The 8,729-nt window shown below is 40.4% G+C and overlaps 1 protein-coding gene across 1 annotated transcript in view; it reads right to left on the bottom strand.

Moving 5' to 3' along the window:
• The window catches only part of LOC124264234 (nephrocystin-4-like), a 77,226-nt gene extending 68,843 nt beyond the window's left edge, over positions 1-8,383 (bottom strand). The window contains 1 exon segment of the mRNA XM_046698970.1: positions 8,059-8,383. The gene's annotated coding sequence lies outside the window, so the exon portion shown is untranslated.
• Between the last annotated feature and the right edge of the window lie 346 nt (positions 8,384-8,729).

Raw genomic sequence — 8,729 nt, forward strand, 5'->3', positions numbered from 1 at the left:
CAAATGGTGTACAATACACCATTCGAAACAAGCTGGGAAATTGTCACCACGACAGAAAATGGTCAAAAGAAAACCTCTGGTTCTCATTCAAGCAAGAATCACACACAACAGATCCATGTGTTGAACAGGTACTGTCCGTCAGTCGACTTTAATCAGTTGCTATGGTAACTTATGCTAACAAGAGCACAGTAATTAATATCAATAACTGAAAGAGAGCAGCAACATTCACCAGTCTCAGCCTACGGGGACATATCTGAGGATGTTCTCCACACACACTGCCACTGTGGTCAGGCACACATAACTCAACACATGGAGTTGGCAGATTGAGGATACAATCTTTTGGATCATGCCCCTGCCCTATACACACATTGAAATATAAAATGGCGCACTGAAAACAACTTATGGAGCAATTAATCCCACATGGCACAATACATTTTAACACCTTGTCCCTGATAAAAATAAGTCTTACTTACATTAGTATGACCATGAATATGTTGCCCTGAGGACATAGGAAGTGCGGATCACTCGATCAACCATTCCCCTCTTTATAACTATAAGGTTTGGTATGGCTAAACGAGAATATATTTCCATGTACATCAGGGCTCCAGATGTATGTACGGATAAAAAAATTAGCTATACGGTAGGAAATAATTTAGAAAACGTAGCAGATACGCACCACAGCAATGGTGTACGGTCTTAGAATAATTTACAGATGCATTTATCTGAAAAAGTATTATTTTATTGTTTATTGACCTGTTTACATAAGTGTAGCAATGTTGGGGTGCATATAATAAACGAAACACAAGATTACTGATACTCCATTAAATTCCATGTCCATTCCACTCTAAATGTACTCTTAAGCGACTATGCTTGTCGTAAGAGGTGACTAACGGGATCGGGTGGTCAGCCTCGCTGACTTGGCTGACACATGTCATCCGTTCCCAATTGCGCAGATCGATGCTCATGCTGTTGATCACTGGATTGTCTGGTCCAGACTCGATTATTTACAGACCGTCGCCATATAGCTGGATTATTGCTGAGTGCGGCGTAAAACTAAACTCACTCACTCACTCACTTAAGGTTTTCAGTACTCCTCTGTTGAAAATATAAGGAGTACGTACTCCTGATGTTGAAAGATTATCTGGAGCCCTGTACATCATATCCCTTCAGCAAATTCATGAATGATCAAAACACATTAATCAACAAACTTGATCGAAAAGAATTAGAAATTTTGAGATAAATCACAAGACATATTTATTATTTCCTGTTCTGATAAGCATAATGTTTTATACTCTGAGACGTGTATTTTCTCATAAACTAATCCCGAAATAGCAATCAGTGGTGCAAACTCTCACAAAGTTTCAGGAGCATATCTACAATAATGTGATGCACTTTCGTACACTTATAGTTATGGTCAGATGGATCTATTTGACAAATACTGCTCGCAATCACACATGTTATATTGAGCTATTATAAACAAATTTCAATAAATAGGACTCGAGAAACCATTTAAGATCGCATCTGAAAACGGTTCTCACTTTATGAGGAATCTAACAGATGCATATCTAAATGTATGTTGACAGCTTTAGTTCGGGATGCCACTGTCAGACCTTTGTGGCCCAGTATTAAAATGGTGACTACAAACTGGAATGTCTCAGAGGCATTTGGAAAAAAACCTTGTAACTGCCTGAATGCCTTTTGTCTCTAATATGTCAAGGTGATATTGTAAATCAGTCTCTCTGGTGATGTTAGAGAGAACAGGATGACATCTGAGTTGAATCTATCGCTACACCAATGATCATCATACAATGGGCCACAATATCAATAAGCAGACCTTGACACTGCCAGGCAACTCGGTCAATACGAGATAAACAGTATCATAGCTACTGAAGTGCTGGAGCTGTTGGAACACAAAGACGTTATTGTTCAGAAGGTATCACCTGCACTGGAGAAAGCTGGAATATTTCAATCATCAAACCTCTGGATTATTCATAGTATTTGACTGTCATTGTACAAGTCATAGCTAACCAATACTGGATAATATCACAGCCAGATTACTAAGGCAAATTGAACTTTAAACAGCTTTCACTTTCTCTCTGGGATTCACTTTGTGAAATTCTGTTTAGGCAAAAAACTAGACCGTCATAATTAGTCACACTGAACATGATGTAGAAAACATGACTGAGACTTGACTTCCTGGCAACACATCTCCACATCCCTCAGTATATATTATCTCCACACCTCTCAGTATATATTATCTCCACATCCCTCAGTATATATTATCTCCACACCTCTCAGTATTGCCTACAAACATCCCAGTATATATTATCTCCACACCTCTCAGTACTGCCTACAAACATCCCAGTATATATTATCTCCACACCTCTCAGTATTGCCTACAAACATCCCAGTATATATTATCTCCACACCCCTCAGTATTAACTACAAACATCTCAGTATATATTACCTCCACACCTCTCAGTATATATTATCTCCACACCTCTCAGTATTATATTACATCCACATCCCAGTATATATTATTCCACACATCCTCAGTATATATATTATCTCACACATCCCAGTATATATTATCTCCACAAATCTCAGTAGTATATATTATCTCCACACATCTCAAGTATATATTATCTCCACACCTCTCAGTATATATATTGCTCCACACCTCTCATACTGCCTCTCATATATATATTATCTCCACACCCCTCAGTTTATATATTATCTCTACACCTCTCAGTATATATTATCTCTACACCTCTCAGTATATATTATCTCCACATCCCTCAGTATATATTATCTCCACACCTCTCAGTATATATTATCTCCACATCCCTCAGTATATATTATCTTCACACCTCTCAGTATTGCCTTAGATCAACAAACATCCCAGTATATATTATCTCCACACCTCTCAGTACTGCCTACATATACCCCAGTATATATTATCTCCACACATCCCAGTATATATTATCTCCACACCCCTCAGTATTAACTACAAACATCTCAGTATATATTATCTCCACACCCCTCAGTATATATTATCTCTACACCTCTCAGTATATATTATCTCCACACATCCCAGTATATATTATTATCTCCACACATCCCAGTATATATTATCTCCACACATCCCAGTTTATATTATCTCCACACATCTCAGTATTAAATACAAACATCCCAGTATATAATATCTCCACACATCTCAATATATATTATCTCCACACCTCTCAGTATATATTATCTCCACACCTCTCAGTACTGCCTACATATACCCCAGTATATATTATCTCCACACCCCTCAGTATATATTATCTCTACACCTCTCAGTATATATTATCTCTACACCTCTCAGTATATATTATCTCCAGCATATATTATCTCCACACCCCTCAGGATTACCTACGAACATCTCAGTATATATTATCTCTACACCTCTCAGTATTACCTACAAACATCTCAGTATATATTATCTCTACATCTATCAGTATATATTATCTCTACACCTCTCAGTATATATTATCTCCACACCACTCAGAATTAACTACAAAAATCTCAGTATATATTATCTCCACACCTCTCAGTATTACCTACAAACATCTCAGTATATATTATCTCCACACCCCTCAGTATATATTATCTCCACACCTCTCAGTATTACCTACAAACATCTCAGTATATATTATCTCCACACCCTCAGTATTACATACAAACATCCCAGTATATATAATCTCCACACCCTCAGTATTACCTACAAACATCCCAGTTGATATTATCTCCACACTTCTCAGTATTACCTACAAACATCCCAGTATATATAATCTCCACACCTCTCAGTATTACCTACAAACATCCCAGTACATATTATCTCCACACTTCTCAGTATTACCTAAAAACATCCCAGTACAGTGAAGCCCCGTTAGTCCGGACTCCGATAATCCGGATGTCTCGTCTCCCGGACGATTTCAGCTTGTTACCAATCTATGCCTATATAATTTGCCTCGATAATCCGGAAATTCGGTTTCCGGAACCGGACGGCAAGTAGCTGTCACCAATCAGTAAAATAAACAGTAAATTGCTTCACAGTCCGGACGCTGTAAGTCGTGTTCACGAACCGTAACAACACTTCCCGGCGATGTTTACTTAATTAACTGGCCAACTGGGCTGTTGTTTTAATTAGACATTAAAAGCTCCCGACTGAAGATGCTGTACATTTACACTTTGATTGACACCACAATACAAAGGCGTGGATGACAAGTGAGCTGTTTTGTGATTGGTTAATGTACTTTGACAGACAGATGCGGTCACGTGGACTTTTGCTTTACGACAACGCTGCAAGTCACAAGTGTGCTTCACTAACTTTGCGAAATGTGACCAAATACCGCGTATCATATTCAACCGATGGATGCAGGAATAATTCGGACATTCAAGGCATACTACAATAGATCGCTTGTTAGCCATTACCTCACCTGTGTTAAGGAAGGACGTGATCAGACACGTCGGATCAACATGCGGATGTCACTGGTAAAATTATTGATGTGATGAATTCAATAAGCTTTACATTAAATTCTTATTTGTTTTATCCAGATTCGTGTCGTTTTTGTAATAGTAAGGGAAGCAACTTGGGTCTTGATTCAGTAGTCTGGACTATTCGCAATCCGGACGAATTTGCTGAGAAACGCAACCGTCCGGATTAACGAGGCTTCACTGTATATATTATCTCCACACCCTCAGTATTACCTACAAACATCTCAGTATATATTATCTCCACACTTCTCAGTATTACCTACAAAAATCCCAGTATATATTATCTCCACACATCCTCAGTATTACCTACAAAACATCTCAGTACATATTATCTCCACATTTCTCAGTATTACCTACAAACATCCCAGTATATATTATCTCCACACCCCTCAGTATATATTATCTCTACACCTCTCAGTATATATTATCTCCACACATCCCAGTATATATTATGTATATTACCTACAAACATCTCAGTATATATTCTCTCCACACTTCTCAGTATTACCTACAAACATCCCAGTATATATTATCTCCACATCTCTCAGTACTGCCTACATATACCTCAGTATATATTATCTCCACACCAGTCTCAGTATTGCCTACATATACCCCAGTATATATTATCTCCACACCTCTCAGTATTACCTACAAACATCCCAGTATATATTATCTCCACACCTCTCAGTACTGCCTACATATACCTCAGTATATTATCTCCACACCTCTCAGTATTACCTACATATACCCCAGTATATATTATCTCCACACCTCTCAGTATTACCTACATATACCCCAGTATATATTATCTCCACACATCCCAGTATATATTATCTCCACACCTCTCAGTATTACCTACATATACCCCAGTATATATTATCTCCACACCTCTCAGTATTGCCTACATATACCCCAGTATATATTATCTCCACACATCCCAGTATATATTATCTCCACACCCCTCAGTATTACCTACAAACATCTCAGTATATATTCTCTCCACACTTCTCAGTATTACCTACAAACATCTCAGTATATATTATCTCCACACTCTCAGTATTACCTACAAACATCCCAGTATATATTATCTCCACACACCTCAGTATTACCTACACATACACCCCAGTATATATTATCTCCACACATCTCAGTATTGCATACACACACACCCCAGTATATATTATCTCCACACATCTCAGTATTGCCTACACATACACCCCAGTATATATTATCTCAACACATCGCAGTATTGCCTACATACACCCCAGCATATATTATCTCTACACATCAGAGTATTGCTTACATACAAACCCCAGTATATATTATCTCCACACATCTCAGCATTGCCTACACACACCCCAGTATATCTTATCCCTACACATCTCAGTATTGCCTACACACACACACCAGTATATATTATCTCTACACATCTCAGTATTTCCTACACACACACACACACACACACACACACACACACACACACAGAGAGAGAGATAGAGTATATATTATCTCCACACATCTCAGTATTGCCTACATACACCCCAGTATATATTATCTCTACACATCCCTGTATTGCCTACACCCATCCTTGTATTGCCCACACACACATCCCTGTATTGCCCACACACATCCCTGTATTGCCCACACCCAATCCTGTATTGCCCACACACATCCCTGTATTGCCCACACCCAATCCTGTATTGCCCACACACATCCCTGTATTGCCCACACCCATTCCTGTATTACCCACACCCATCCCTGTATTACCTACACACATCCCTGTTTTGCCCAGACACATCCTTTATTGCCCACACAGAACCCTGTATTGACCACACACATCCCTGTATCGACCACACGCATCCTTGTATTACCTACACACATCCCTGTATTGCCCACACACATTTCTGTATTGCCCACACACGTCCCTGTATTACCTACAAACATCACTGTATTGCCTACAAACATCACTGTATTGCCCACACACATCCTTTATTGCCCACACAGAACCCTGTATTGACCACACACATCCTTGTACACACATCCTTGTATTACCTACACACTTCCCTGTATTGCCCACACACATTTCTGTATTGCCATCAAACATCCCTGTATTGCCCACACAAAACCCAGTATACATTATCTCTACACATCCCTGTATTGCCCACACACATTCCTGTATTGCCCACACACATCCCTGTATTACCTACACACATCACTGTATTGACCACACCAATCCCTGTAGTGGCCACACCCATTCCTGTATTGCCCACACACATCCCTGTATTGCCCACACACATCCCTGTATTGCCCACACACATCACTGCATTGCCCACACACATCTCTGTATTGCCTACACACATCCCTGTATTAACTACACACTTCCCTGTATTACCCACACATCCCTGTATTGCCCACACACATCCCTGTATTGCCTACACACATCCCTGTATTACCAACACACATCCCTGTATTGCCCACACACATCCCTGTATTGCCCACACACATCTCTGCATCGCCCACACACACCCCTGTATTGCCCACACACATCCCTGTATTGCCCACACACACACCAGTATATATTATCTGTACACATCCCTGTATTGCCAACACCCATCCCTGTATTGCCTACAAACATCGCGTATTGCCCACACACATCCCTGTATTACCCACACACATCCCTGTATTGCCCACACCCATCCCTGTATTGCCCACACCCATCCCTGTATTGCCCACACCCATCCCTGTATTGCCCACACCCATCCCTGTATTGCCCACACACATTCCTGTATTGCCCACACCCATCCCTGTATTGCCCACACCCATCCCTGTATTGCCTACAAACATCACTGTATTGCCCACACATATTCCTGTATTGCCCACACACATTCCTGTATTGCCTACACACATCAATAGCCTACAAACATCACTGTATTGCCTACAAACATCCCTGTATTGCCTACAAACATCACTGTATTTCCCACACACATACCTTTATTGCCTACAAACATCCCTGTATTGCCTACAAACATCCTGTGTTCCCTACACACATCCCTGTATTGTCCCATCACATATCCCTGTATTGCCCACACACATACCTGTATTGCCCACACACATACCTGTATTGCTCACACACATACCTGTATTGCCAACACACATCCCTGTATTGCCCACATACATACCTGTATTGCTCACACACATCCCTGTATAGTTCTCATCACAAAAGACACACATACTGTAAGGAACACATGTCTTGGTAAGAGAACACATATCTCACTAAAGAATACACCTCTCATATACCATGGTAAAGAACACATCTCAATAATGTAACACATTCTGGCGAAGAACACATATCTTGCTAACAGAACATACACCATGGTAAAGACCTCAGATCTTGGTAACAGAACATGTATCATGGTAACAGAACACCTTCTGGTTAAGAACACATATCTTGGTAACAGAACACACATCGGTAACAGAAGACACATCCCAGACAAGAACACATGACAGTAGAGAACGCACACATCTCCAAAGAGAACTGCTCAACTCCAGGGCACAGATAGAACTGCTCAACTCCAGGGCACAGATAGAACTGCTCAACTCCAGGGCACAGATAGAACTGCTCAACTCCAGGGCACAGATAGAACTGCTCAACTCCAGGGCACAGATAGAACTGCTCAACTCCAGGGCACAGATAGAACTGCTCAACTCCAGGGCACAGATAGAACTGCTCAACTCCAGGGCACAGATAGAACTGCTCAACTCCAGGGCACAGATAGAACTGCATGCACAATTTGAGCCTGTTCCAATATATCTATCTTCCGCAAACGAACAATATTATAACACACCACCTGAGCGGCCGCGCCATTCACAAGAACTTGGCAAGATTAAAAATCAATGATGCATGTCAACATGATCAATGAGCAGACGAGAGGTTTCGCACGGTGGCTGCCGATTAAGTCTCCTCACAGCAACACAGTGGGCTGTGCCTCAACCCTCATAAAGCCATTATCTCTAGGTGATCATGTTTACGATTATTACCTGTAATATACTGCCTAGCAAACACACTTAGCATACCTCAATATTATAACCATAAATAATTAACATTACTGCGCCACTGTAAGTCTGTCTCAAATAGTGGGCGGAATTCCTTGAAGGGGCCGACATTTATATCAACTTTCATTAGTGTTGGC

The sequence above is a fragment of the Haliotis rubra genome, unplaced genomic scaffold (genome assembly GCF_003918875.1).
Source record: "Haliotis rubra isolate DU_JTF1 unplaced genomic scaffold, ASM391887v1 Scf915, whole genome shotgun sequence".
Lineage (NCBI taxonomy): Eukaryota > Metazoa > Mollusca > Gastropoda > Lepetellida > Haliotidae > Haliotis > Haliotis rubra.